We start from the raw sequence: 14342 nt of genomic DNA on the forward strand, positions 1-14342 counted from the left end.
ATCTGCAATAGACGGCGTCTCAAGAAAGCAGCCTCCATCATCAAGGACCTCCTCCACCCAGGCCATGCCTTCTTCACACTGCTACCATCGGGAGAAAGGTTCAGGAGTCTGAAGACAAGCATCCAGCGGCACAAGGACTGCTTCTTCCCCTCCACCATCAGATTTCTGAATGGACAGTGAACCACAGACACTACTTCACTTTCTCTTATATTTGTACTAATTTTTAATGTAATTTATACCAATATTTGCACCTGTAATCCTGCCGCAAAACAGCGGACAATAAATTCTTGTTGTGAAATAAAGCACTGAATCATGCTGCCTGTTGCAGCTCAGGCAACATAGAAAAATAAACAGAAGGCTATTCAGTCCTTCTGACCTCTTCTGCTATTCGATATGATTGTGGGTGATACTCAAGCACAGAATCAAATAAAAGGAGTAAATCTTCATAGCTGCAGTTTGTACAAAAAAATTTGCCACTTTACAAGAGGGTCCACATGCTTCATAGATTCAGTGAGGTAGTGTCCCCGTACCTGCCCCTTTAGTTTAACCAGTGCACAGAGGAGCCACCGCCTGGCTCGGTGGGTGGGTTTGCTCTCTCACCTGTTGGGACACGGAAGGTATAGACGAATGCAGTATCTGTTCATAAAGGGAACCCTCCCACAGGTTCCAGTGTCACAGGGTTCACTCTATGTGGAAAGATTTATTTTCTAACTGGTTCACCAACAGTAGCCAACACGTCTACACATTTTCTGTTCCAGTGGTACTCCCTTTCTCAGTCCCACCCCCAGACCCATGCTCTCTTCCCATGGTCTCTCCGGCTTTATTGTTTTTAATTGCTAAGTGCCACATATACTGAAATGTAGTGAGAAGCTGTTTTGCACACCGTCCAGGCAAATCAGCCCAAGTACAGCAGGTCACACGACAGCAGTGCAACATGTGATGTTACATGTGCAGGGACTAAATTCAGTTAAGAGGGCAATACATCATCTTTTTGATTAGTAAATCAGAAAAGTTTCTGATCACTTAGGATGGCATACGTTAAAGGGAGGAGTTAGGAGGTTCATGTTTTTGAGTTAGTGTATCTGTCTGATGGAGGGGGTGTGGGGCTACAAGAAAAGGGCGCATTTGGGGGTAGGATGGGCTCTTTGATATGTAGAGGGCTTTCACAAGGCAGCAGGAGGGGTGAATGGAGTGATGGAGGGGCAGATGGAGCCAACAGATGTGGTGCATGGTGATGGAGGGGGCAGATGGGAGGGTAAATGGAGTCGATGGAGGATGGAGATGGAGGGGTGGATGGAGTCAATAGAGGGGTCGATGAAGGGGGCAGATGGAGTTGATTGAGGGACGGATGGGGTCGACAGAGATGGACGGGGTCGACAGAGGGGTGGGATGGAGTCAATGAAGGGCATAGTAAACTGGAGACACACAAGAGACTTGAATCTGAAGCTAAACCCCACCTGCTGGAGGAACTCAGTGGGTCAAGCAGCATCAATGTGTGTGTGATGGTCTGAACTGCGTTCACAGCTCTCTGCCATTTCCTGGAGTCTTGGGCAGAGCAGTTCCCATTCGTCGTCCCCCCGCCCCACCCAAGTTCGGTCCCCCAATACCCTCCTTCTCGTGCCCTTGTAATGGCACTGATTTAACACAGGTTATAAACAAATAAAGAATACACTCACTCGCTTCTTTCAGCACAGCATGCAGTCGACTTTCTTTTATTATTCACTAGACACATTACATTCTTTAGCTCCCCAAACACTCCCCAGTTAGACTCTTCTGACCATCCCATTGGCTCACTGCCACACAGTGATCCTGGCACTCTCACACTCCTCCTCCAGCATCTGGGATTCATCACCCATATCCTGACACTTAATAAACCCGTGCATGTATGCTGTTACCCCCACCGCGGTGCATTGCTTGCATCATCAGTGGCAGTCAGCACCGCTCCCAATGAAAGTAAGTACATGACCGCAACAGCCCCCCCCCCCCCCACCGCCCCAGCCTTCGGGCCATGCAAGGAGGCGACTGGAACTGTCCCACAACACAACAGTCTGGAGGGCTGACAGTTTGGCCCGACCTCGTACAGTTGTGCAAGACAGGCAATGCATGGTCCAACTGCAAGGGTGTGTCTGGTCCTCTGACTGTGGCTATAACACCGAACATGGACCGTCAATATACGCCGGCTTCAACCTGTCAATGGAAATTATATCAGTTTTTCCCATTCCTGTCGATCACAAAAGTCTTCGGGTGGTATCGTAAGACCTGTTAAGGACCATTGTAAATGGGCTGAAGTGATTTATGAATAGCTCATGCCAGAGGAACACATGAGTACAGCATTGGAAATCATTCAGCACATACCCTGCTGGTGACCCATGCCGCGTAGGTGTAGGTTGGACTAATCTCATGTTTTCCCGAAGACGGTCATCATAAACTACCTGGATCATAGAGCGTTGCACTTGGACTTGGATTCACAAACTCACCTGGCAAGGTTTTTTTTAAATTTTTATTTTTCACACTGTAAACCATATTGACCAAGATACTAACAGACATTTTTCTTCTTAAATATATAGTGTTGTTTTCCCCCCTCCCTCCCTCACCCCCTTCCCCATTTATTTGAAGTTCAATCTATAAGATACATTAAACCCGTTAAACAATGTTGTCATTTAATAAAAATAAACAAGAAATTTTACTGAGTCAGTTCTTTTCGTTATCTTCTCCTTCTGTCATTTTAGGAGGTCCATGGTAGGATTTCTCTATTGTATTTCATGTAAGGCTCCCATATTTGTTCGAATATTGTAATGTTATTTCTTAAATTACATGTTATTTTTTCTAATGGAATACATTTATTCATTTCTATGTACCATTGTTGTATTCTCAAGTTGTCTTCTAATTTCCAGGTTGACATAATACATTTTTTTGCTACAGCTAGGGCTATCATAACAAATCTTTTTTGTGCTCCATTCAAATCGAGTCCAAATTCTTTGTTTCTTATATTACTTAGGAGGAAGATCTCTGGGTTTTTTGGTATATTGCTTTTTGTGATTTTATTTAATATCTGGTTTAGATCTTCCCAAAATTTTTCCACTTTCTCACATGTCCAAATTGCATGAATTGATGTTCCCATTTCCTTTTTACAGCGAAAACATCTGTCTGATACTGTTGGGTCCTATTTATTTAACTTTTGAGGTGTGATGTATAGCCTGTGTATCCAGTTATATTGTATCATGCATAACCTCGTGTTTATTGTATTTCTCATAGTTCCGGAGCATAGCTTCTCCCATGTTTCATTCTTTATCTTTATGTTTCGATCTTGTTCCCATTTTTGTTTAGGTTTACCGTTTGTTTCCTCGTTCTCCTTTTCTTGCAGTTTGATGTACATGTTTGTTACAAATTTTTTAATTATCATTGTGTCTGTAATCACATATTCAAAATTTCTTCCTTCTGGTAACCTCAGACTGTTTCCCAATTTGTCCTTCAAGTAGGTTTTCAGTTGGTAGTATTCAAACATTGTATCATGAGTTATATTATGTTTATCCTTCAATTGTTCAAAAGATAATAATTTATTTCCCGAAAAACAATTTTCGATTCTTTTGATCCCTTTTCTCTCCCATTCTCTAAAGGAAAGGTTATCTATTGTGAAAGGGATTAGTTGATTTTGCGTCAATATTAGTTTTGGTAGTTGGTAATTTGTTTTATTCCTTTCTACATGAATCTTCTTCCAAATGTTGAGCAGATGATGCAATACCGGTGAATTCCTACGTTGCACCAATTTTTCATCCCATTTATATAGTATATGTTCAGGTATCTTCTCCCCTATTTTATCTAGTTCTAATCTGGTCCAATCTGGTTTTTCCCTTGTTTGATAAAAATCTGATAGGTATCTTAATTGTGCGGCTCTATAATAATTCTTAAAGTTTGGTAGTTGTAAGCCTCCTTGTTTGTACCATTCTGTTAATTTATCTAGTGGTATCCTCGGTTTCCCCCCTTTCCATAAGAATTTCCTTATTATTTTCTTTAACTCCTTGAAGAATTTCTCTGTTAGGAGTATGGTAATGACTGAAATAGGTATTGTATCCTTGGGAAAATGTTCATTTAAATACAGTTTATCCTTCCTATCAGTGTTAGTGGTAAGTCTTTCGAATGCTCTAAGTCGTCTTGTAATTTTTTCATTAATGGATGGTAATTTAGTTTATATAGATGGTCGAGGTTTTTATTTAGCTGTATACCTAGGTATCACATTGCTTGTGTTTGCCATCTAAATGGCGATTCTTTCTTAAACTTTGTGAAATCCACATTATTCATTGGCATTGCTTCACTTTTCCTCGGACACGTTGACACCCAGGAATTTGTTCTCCACTACTGACCCCTCGATGAGGACTAGTTTGTGTTCTCCTGAGTTCCTCCTGAAATCCACAATCATCTCCTTGGTTATTCTAACATTTGAGGGAAACAAACGTCTAAGTACATTTTACTTAAATGTGCTGTGGCCCCTAGGGGTAACCGCAGGGCCCCCATTGAGAATGGCTGGTGTAGAGTCCTCAGTTTCTGGGTATTGAGGGGCTGAGACCAAAGGGAAGCCCCTCAAACCACAGACAAGGCATCAAAGTGGTGCCAACGATGTAAATAGAGAGGGTTTTTAACAATGTACACTCAATGACGGAAACGTATGGACATGACACTAGGGGTGAGAAGGGACTTTGAATGGTTTTCCTTTTGTAAATAATTTATTGTGAATAAAGTCTATTATTGGTTAAAAACAGAGGGAGATGTGTAGAGGGAATCTAAAACAAATGTGCAGTGCGAACCACAATTGCCATTGAAACTATGGCCCAAGTGACAGCAAGTGAGTTTGCCACGCATACTCAAATCTCTGAATATCATTCTCTTTTGGAATCAAATTCCTGGTACCATCCATGAACATGAGCTCATCAATCCTTCACCTTTGGAACAGGACAGGGCCCTGCCACATTGACAGACTGGATAGACCAGGGTTGTACTCACTGGAATTTGAAAGAATGAGAGGGGATCTCATTGAGGTAAGGCAGGTTGATGCTGGAAGAATATTCTCCATGTTGGGGAAGTCCAAGACAAGGGGTCACAGACTGAGAAGGAGAAGTCATTTAAGACTGAGATGAGGAGAAACGTCTTCACTCAGAGAGTTGTGAACTTTTGAAACTCTCTGCCACAGGACAGTCTAGAAGCTGTTGGATATATTCAGAAGGGAGCTGGATGTGGCCTTTTTGGCTAAAGGCAAGTCAAGTTTATTGTCGCTCAATAAAGCAGCTTTCTCCAGTCCTCATTGCAAAACATGCAGACACACAACCAGACATTCTGGTAACACACAGATACAGACAAACAATACATATGCAGGAAAAGTATTTATATACACAAATAAATAAATACTCTTTTGTACATCTGAGAGTCGCGGATAGTTATTGAGAGCAGTTCCTTTGGTCATTCATCGTTCTCACTGCCCGTGGGAAGAAGCTGTTCCTCAGCCTGGTGGCACTGGCTCTAATACTGATGGGAGCAGCTGAAAGATGCCAGACAGAGTAAATGTGGATAGGCTTTTTCAATTAAGATTCAAACTAGAGGACATGGTTTAAGATTGAAGGGGGAAAATTATAAGGGGAACATGAGGGGAAATTTCTTTACGCAGAGGGTGGTGGGGATGTGGAATGAGCTTCCGGCAGACGTGGTCGAGGCGGGATCATTGGTTACATTTAAGGAAAGACTGGATCGTTACATGGATAGGAGGGGACTAGAGGGGTATGGACCGGGTGCTGGTCAGTGGGACTAGGAGGGTGGGGATTTGCTACGGCATGGACTAGTAGGGCTGAACTGGCCTGTTCTGTGCTGTAAGTGGTTATATGTGCAGGGTGGTATGGGTCCTCAATAATTTTGCACGCCCTCTTCAGACAATAATCCCAATAGATCATGTCAATGAAGCAGGGGGTGTGGAAGGAGAAAGGGAGACTCTTGCCACTCTTATAGTCCAAGTCATGGTTAAAGTGTTCAATGCATATGGAGAGAAAACGGGACTGAGGTTGCATGGTCGGCAATGATAGTAGTGAATGGCAGTACAGGCCCAAAGGGCTGAATGGACTTTTCCTGCTCATAAATTGTATGAAGGAAGGGAAGGGGTGGGGAGCTGGAGGAAGGGAGACAAAGGTTTAAGGAAGGAGAGAGAAACTGAGATCCATCTCCCTCTCTCTTTCTCCACCCCCTTCTCCCTTCACCTCCCTCTCTCTACCTCCTTTCTTTCCAATCCCCTCTCTCCAGCCCCCTCACTCCACCCCCTCTCTCTCCATGCTCCCTCTCTCCAACCCCCTTTCTCTCCACCCCAACTCTTCCCACCCCCTTCTCTTCACCTCCTACTCTCTCTCCACTTCCTCTCTCCATGCCCTCCCTCCCTCCACTTGTGGCTGAACCAGTTCTTTGCCTAGTTCCACTCTAGCTGCCTGCTGTTGTCCCCGCTACCTGCGCCGAAGTCCACAATCCATGGGAATGTCACAACCAACCCCTCTGCTCTTTGCATTCATTCAGCTCTGGGGAACTAACCTAGGTACGTTGGCCTATTTCCTTGCTGTTCGAGTTTGCCTTCCCTCTGATTCTTTTTTTAACAAAACTGAATTCACTATTAAGTTAGGAGTAAGGCTCGAAAGTCTGCAGACACCATGAAGTAAAAATAATATTGGAGAAACTCAGCAGGCCAAACAGTGTCTTTTATCGAGCAAAGATAAAGATACATAACAATGTTTGGGGCTTGAATTCTTCATCAAGGTAAGAGCAAAATGTAGACACGCTTCCAGGTGCCTGCCTCTATTTTGCTCACACCTTGACCAAGGGTTAAGCCCCAAACATTGGTCATGTATCTTTATCTTTGATATGTAAAGTACCAGGTGCTTCTCTACTTACTGTGGTCTGACTTACGATTGTTCAAAGTTACTGTGTTGACTTGTTATTTACTTACATATAATACATTAAATAAGGAAATCGCAAGCATCATGTATTTTTCCAGTAAACGTTGATAATTTCTCTCAGGTGAATTATTTGTAGCCTCCTTGGTCAATCACTTTTAGTTCAGTCGGAAAGTTTGCAGGGACTGATACAGCGCTGTTGGGAGACAGCGGGGCAGTGGAATCAGTGTGGGCACTGATTCAGCGCAGTCGGTGTTATTCAAGGTATACCTGTAGTCTTTTTGGACATAAGAAGGGGTTATCGGGACGCAGTCCCATCGTAAGTTGAGGAACACCTGTACACTGTTCAGCTGAGTTTCTCCAGCATTGTTTTAACCCAATTGAAGTTTTTGGAGATCGTGGGAAATAGAGAAGAAAACAAACTGAAAGATAATGCCCTTTCCAAACTCAGCTCGTTGTTGCCCTGCAGGAGGGGAATGGTTCTGAGCACAGAACAGACATCGCCGCTTTAACTGTGCTGGTGACAGGGGAGCATGTGACAGGGGAAAGAAGGGGGCAGGGTTTGAGCACTCGGTCAGATGATCAGCTCCACGGAATCAAAACAAACTGTGCTGCTGGGGAGAAGGAGAGCTCTGCCCGTGGTTCAGCCGCTGCTGGAGCGCTGGGCACCTGCTGCAGAGTAAGTTGAGGTGTCCCGTTTCTCTTCTCCCCCCCCCCAACCGCTGTGTTGCCGCTGCTCCCGGGAGCCCCTGCCGCCTCGCCCCGCCTGACGCTCGGCCCGGGTGCATCAGCTGTCCTGAGTGCACACCTCTCCGCCTGTCCCTGTCACTCCGGGCCGCTGTCACCCCGGGACCCCCATCACTCCAGGACCACCCCCCACCCCCACCCCGTCACTCCAGTAACCCCGGGACCCCACCGTCATTCCGGAACATTACATTCTTTCTCTTCCCCGGCCCCCCCTCCCCCCTTACCGTCACTCGGGACCTTCTCCGTCACTCTGGGCACCTCGGGACTCAGGCTTTCGCTGGCTCCCTTCTCTCCCCCTCCCACCCCATCACCACCACCCCCGGGCTCTAACGCTGCACCTTGTAAACCTGAGGGACGGGGAAGGAAGCTATTTTGTTGCAACAAGTGGATACATTGTACAGTATTTTTATACAATAAACTGATACATTGTATAGAGGGGAGTCTGTCACCGCTGAAAGCTTCGAGGGAGAAACAGGCGCTTGGCTAAGGTGCCAGGTCGCTGCCTTTTAAAGGGGCAGTACATCATGTAAAGGTCAGCAAGGCCGTTCCTTCAAGGAACAACATTCAGAGAGGGCGGTTTCTACCCCCTCTCGACATTGCAATGACTCTCTTTCAATTCCTCCCACAGGCAATCCCTTCTTTAAACCCTCTAACTTCTCCGTATTTGGGGGTTGAGGGGGTAAAGTTTCTGTAAAAACGTTCAGAGTTGTCCCTCTCCCAAACTTGGGAGGGGCATGTTTATGTGAGACTTGCTCATAGCTCCACCTCCTCGATCTGTAACCCGACCTTGTGGGAAATTCCCTGTTATTGGTACAGAGCAGGAGTCGAAAGCAAACGGCTCGACTACACGGTTTAACTTGTGGAAAGTTAGTGTGTCCCTCAGTTTAAAACAATACCATGGGATTCTAGGGACAAGGGAGGGAAGTGAGGCCCCTTTAAGAGCTGGGAAGGTTGCATTATCTTTCAGTTTTTGCTTTTAAAGTGATAGGATAGTTGAGAAGGCCTATGAGATGCTGGGACTTTTCTATTTGGAGCACAGAAGGATCAGAGGAGACTTCGAGGTCTATAAGATTCTGACTTCTGACAGGCACCTTCTTCCCACCCCCCCCCCCCCCCCAGCCAGTGATAGCAAATACCACAGGACATCTGTACAAAGTGAAAGTTTGGGGGAGATGCTAGGGGTGTTTTTTTTTACACAGAGCAAGGTGGGTGCCTGGAATGCCTTGTCAGGTATGGTGGTGGTGGCTGAAACATTGGGGGCATTTAAGAGACTCTTAGACACGTGGATTACAGAAAAATAGAGGATTACACGGTGGGGAGGGTTTTTTTGTAGGAATATATGGGTCAGCACATTGAGGGCTGAAGGGCCTGAACTGTACAGTAGTGTTCTGTATTTTCTTAATGAATTTATTGTCATCTACATTGTTTATTTAACACTGAAATTCTTCATTTCTGCAGCTGGACAGGTACTTCATGGGGGGATGAGGAAACTACAATTGTACACATTAACTTAGAGATAAATACAAAATATGGTTCTTTTTGAGTTTGAAAATTCCTTGGTGTACGAAGAGAAATTGCATCCATGAGGCTGCTATTTACCAGAGCAAGGAATTCAAAGTTCAGATTAATTCTCCGAGTCACATACAAACCTGAGATTCTTTTTCCTGTGAGCCAGACAGGATCACTTGAGCTTAATTATTCCAACAGGTTGGAACTGGAATTAATGACCTAGATGGTCAGTGAGTTCTGAAGCAGGGATCACACTCTAGGGATAATGAGAAAGCCATTTGGAACATTTCTACAGCTAGAAGATGGTGAACCTGTGGAATTGAGTCCTGCAGAACACCATCATAGCCAGGTCATTAAATGCACTCAAAAAGTTACACATGCTCTTGGGGTGAGAGGCATCAATGGATCGGGATCTTGCTTCAAGGATTAACCATGGTATGGTGACTGGCAGAGTGGGCTTTGAGGGCCAGTGACTCCTTCTCCTCTCTGGAGATTCCTGGTTTCAGGAACAACACAGGATGCTGGAAACTCCCTGCACTAGTGTAGATGAAGGGCTCAAACCCAAAACATTGGTTTTGTATCTTTATCTTTCCTGCATAAAGTACGCTGACTTTCTCCAGTGTCGTGTTTTTACTGTACCAGTGTAGACTTGCTTCAGAGAGTTCTGCTGCTGCTGTATTTGTTTGAAACTTAATTCATCAATTGCAGAGGCAATGTTGTGAGTGGTGAGATATTGGGGTTTGTTTTGAGTGGATGATGAAACCACTGAGGAGAGAACAAGAGATCAGTCAGAATGGAGACTGGTCAATCCGCAATCTCTCTGAAACAGTCTAGGATACACATTGTGGCGGAGGTAGAAAGATGGTATGTAATACAGTGATGGAAAGAGACAAAATTAACTGGATAATGCCAGTGAATAGGTGGGAAGGGGGCGGAGTTGGGGGGTGGGGAAGGGAAGGCGAGGTCATGACTGGGGAAAAAAATGTGGGACCGTTGAGGGAACAAAGTATACTTTGGATACTGAATTTAAAGGTGGGAGAAATGTGTCATGGGAATGGTCAGGAAAATTTGGAAGAGTTTGGGACTGTGGAAGGGAATGCCTGGGAAATAGGGAATCATTGGAAAGTAAGGGAGATGCAGGAAGTGACTGGAAGGTAGAGAGTGGATGAACACCAGGATTAGTGGTGCGCAGTGAGCTGGTCTCAACGGCACCTCTGGCGAGCAGCGGGCAGGATGCAGAGTGCCTGGGTTGATGACGGTATGCAAGAAGTTTCGGTGGTAGATGACCAATGCCAAGGGCTCTGTGAGTGGGGCAGTGGTGAAGTTTTCTGTGGGGTTTGGTGTTCAGTGTGGCCTCCTGTCAGAAGCTGTTCTTTCTGTAGTCTGCCTTGCACTGAGACACTGGCCGGGAGAGGGGGCGGGGTGGGAGTGGGGAGGAGGAGACGGAACTTGTGGCAGAGTGAGTAGTCCTCATGATACAAATGTTGGCATTGTTCCGCCTACAGAAACTGGGATCTTCCAAGGCTTTGTCTTCGTGACCTGAAGTCTGTGGAGTGGTTTAGTAAACTGCCCCGTTTTACTACTCCTGGTGGTGGTGGGGAGATGGGGCTCAGCAGCCAATAAGATATTGTCCGGGGTGGATGGAAAACTGATAGGATAAGGTCTGGGGTGGGGGCGGGGGGGGGGGGGAAAGAGAGATAGAACAGCCCAGGATAGAACTGCGTCCTTCTGAAATGTCCCACAACCTCGTGTCTTTCCCAGCTCCAATGAAGGGCCTTCAATTCTCTCTCCACAGATGTTGCCAGTCCTGCTGATCGTTTTCAGTATTTTATTTTGGCTTTATTTCAGATTTCCTTCATCTGCAGTTTTAAAAAATTTCACAGACTGTCAAGTTTTGGCCTTCGTAACAGAGGAGCTGGTGGGGGTTTTGGTCTTGCAGGGAGAGAGTGGTTGGTTCAGGACCGTAAGGGGCAGCTTCAGCAGAGGTGATCCTTAATTACTGGTTTGATGCCTCTGGGCACCAGCTTGGCTGAGTCTGACCTCTGATTCAATTCTCGTGTTTGTCAGGCTGAGGAGGTCAGATCAGAATCAAGTTTATTGTCACAAGTAGGTGTTACAAAATTAGCTGCTTTGTGGCAGCAGCTTTTTGGGCATGAGAGATTCAAAATTGCTCTAAATTGCATTTCTATAAATAAACTATTGAAAAATAAATAATTGGTGCAAAAGAGAAAAAAAGTGAGGTCATGTCTGTGTTCATTGTCCATTCAGAAATCTGATGGTAGAGGGGAAGAGGCTGTTTTTGTGCTATTGGGTGTTCGTCTTCAGGCTCCTGTACCTCCTTGATGGTAGCAGTGTGGAGAGGGCAGAGCCCTGGGTGGTGGGGGTCCTTGAGGATAGAGGCTGCTTTCTTGAGAGACTGCCTCTTGTAGATGTCTTTAAGATGTCCTATAGATGGACTGAAGAGTGATGCCCATGATGGGACTGGCCGAGTTCACAACTCTCTGTAGCCTTTTCCTGTCCTGTGCATTGGCACCTCCATACCAGACAGTGATGCAACTGATCAGAATGCTCTCCACGGTACACCTGTAGAAATTTGCAAGAGTCTTTGGTGAAGTACCAAATCTCCTGCTGACGAGCCTTCATCATGATTGCATCAACGTGGAGGGCCCCAGGATTGGTCTTCAGAGCTGTGACTCCCAGGAATGTGAAGTTCTTTGCCCTCTCCACTGCTGAGCCCTTGATGAGGACTGGTTCGTGTTCTTCTGGTTTGCCCTTTCTGAAGTCCACAATCAGTTCTTCAATTTTGTTAGTGTTGGGTGCAAGGTTGTTGCTGTGACACCACTCAACCAGCTGATCCATCTCACTCCTGTACAACTTCCTCATTGCCATCTGTGGTGTAGGCAAATTTGTAGATGGCATTTGAATTGTGCCTAGCCACACAGTCATGGATGTAGAGAGAGTAGAGCGGTGGGCTAAGCATGCATCCTTGAGATGGGCATGTGTTGATTGTCAGTGAGGAGGAGACATTGTTACTGATCTGCACTGACTGAGGTCTTCCAATAAAGAAGTCAAGGGTCTATTTCCAGAGGGAGGCATAGAGGCCCAGGTTTTGAAGCTTGCTGACCAGTACTGAGGGGATGATGGTGTTGAAAGCTGAGCTGTAATCGCTGATAAGCAGCCTGATTTATGTGTGGCTGTTGTCTAGGTGATCTAGGGCTGAGGGGAGAACCAGTGAGATTACATTTGCTGAGGAGAGATTGTGGCAGTAGGCAAATTGCAATGCAGCAGATTTTTGGTTAGGTATGAGTTAATTCTGGCCACGACCAATCTCTCAAAGCATTTCATCGCAATAGATGGGAGTGCTACTGGGATATAGTGATTGTGGCAGCTCACTCTGCTCTTCTTGGTGGGCTTGGGACTGGTGGTGGAGGGTTCTGCAGGGGAGCAGCAGTGTCTGCAGAACCCCTGTGGAACCGGTGTGGGTAGTGTCTGGGTGAAAGGGCGAGGGAGTAGGTACTGTAAACATGGAGAGATCCGTGTGGTTACTGGGAGAGACTGATGATTCCGGGTGGATGAACTAAGATACGAAAACAGGCAGCAGGATGGGGGAATAGCAGCTCCAAAGTAGAAGGATGGAAGATAGAATGTTCTAGCACAGTACAGGCCCTTCAGCCCATGATGTTGTGCCAACCTATATAAACCTACTCAACAATCTAAACCTTCCCTCCCTCTATTTTTCTTGCAACCATGTGCCTATCTAAAACTGTTTTGGATGCCCCCATTATACCAGGCACCCACCACTCTCTGCATATTTATAAAAACTTATCTATGACGGCTCCCTAAACTTTCCTCCACTCACCTTAAACAAATGTTCTCTGGTATTTGCTACTGTCACCCCAGGAGAAAAGGTGCTGGCTGCCCACCCTATCTGTGCCCCTCATAATCCTCTATACTCTATCACGTCTCATCCTTCGTCACTTGCTTCATGTGACAGATTCTCCAATCCAGGTAATCTCTTCAAAACTTCTCAACCTTCCTGTAATGAGGTGACCAGAACTAATCGCAATATTCCAAGTGTGGTCTAATCAGAGTTTTGTGAGCTCATGGCTATTGAACTCGATCCCCCAAACATTCTCCCTTGGTGGTCTCGCTCACTGAAATGGAGTTGTGGGGGGGGGTGGGGGGGGTTACTGTTTGACTTCCTCATTTTTTTATACATTCCTGATTCCTTCCTTGGTCTCGCTTCCCTTGTCTCTTAAACCTCTCCCAGCTCTACAATCTGCCCAGTTTTGCTCCAGGTTTCTGGCCCCTCTCCCATTCCGAGTTGTTTTTGTATATTGTCCTCGCCCTGGCTAGGACAACACCCCCCACCCACTCTCCCACCTCAAGGATTCCTCACTGAGATTCCAGTCACTTGTCCTAACACCACTGATTAGCTGGTGAAGAACTCGGATTCGTGACGTGTCAGTGAAGTTCCTTGCCTCGATGGTGTTGGGTGAAGAGAGAGGTCAGGTGTCCAAGACTCTGTACTGGGCAGACGAATGGTACTTGTCCAGAATGAGTGAAAATATTTCAAAGGGCAATTTAATCAATAAATTAAAGCAGGAAATGGCGCTGGCAGCTCTGGCAACATTTGAAAGAGGAAAATGTCAACATTCAAATTATGAAGATCCCCATTTATGGAGTCTCTTCTTCTCTCCACAGCTGCTGCCCAACCTGTTGTGTATTTCTGCATTTTCAGTTTTTAGTTCAGACTTCTATCATCTGTGCTTTTGATTTTCATTTTAGCCAGCGAGACATGTTTTGAAGTGAATTCCCTGTCCTGACATAGCAGTAGCTTGTACCCAGAAAACTGCCACAAGAGGCAAGGTTGTAATTTTAAAAAAAATTTAGACATACAGCACGGTAACAGGCCATTTCAGCCCACAAGTCCATGCCGCCAAATTTACAGCTCATTAACCTACAACTCCAGTATGTTTTGAATGGTGGGAGGAAACTGGAGACACTGGGGAAAACCCACACTGACACGGGAAGAATGTACAAACTCCTTACAGAGAGCGCAGGATTCGAAAACTGGTCCGGTCCTGATCACTGCGCTAATTGCTATGCCAACCATGCCATCCATGTTGTGGTAATGCTGCTTGTGGATTCGATCATGCCCTGACATCT

The 14342-nt window shown here is 45.6% G+C and overlaps 1 protein-coding gene across 6 annotated transcripts in view; it reads left to right on the plus strand.

The window, feature by feature from the left end:
* The first annotated feature begins 7499 nt into the window (after positions 1 to 7499).
* LOC138744351 (CREB3 regulatory factor-like) overlaps positions 7500 to 14342 on the plus strand; it is a 69431-nt gene continuing 62588 nt past the window's right edge. For all 6 annotated transcript variants that reach the window (XM_069900353.1, XM_069900352.1, XM_069900358.1 and 3 more), the window contains exon 1: positions 7500 to 7596. The gene's annotated coding sequence lies outside the window, so the exon portion shown is untranslated. The remainder of the gene's footprint in view (positions 7597 to 14342) is intronic.

Source organism: Narcine bancroftii, chromosome 10 (assembly GCF_036971445.1).
Source record: "Narcine bancroftii isolate sNarBan1 chromosome 10, sNarBan1.hap1, whole genome shotgun sequence".
NCBI classification, from domain to species: Eukaryota; Metazoa; Chordata; class Chondrichthyes; order Torpediniformes; family Narcinidae; genus Narcine; species Narcine bancroftii.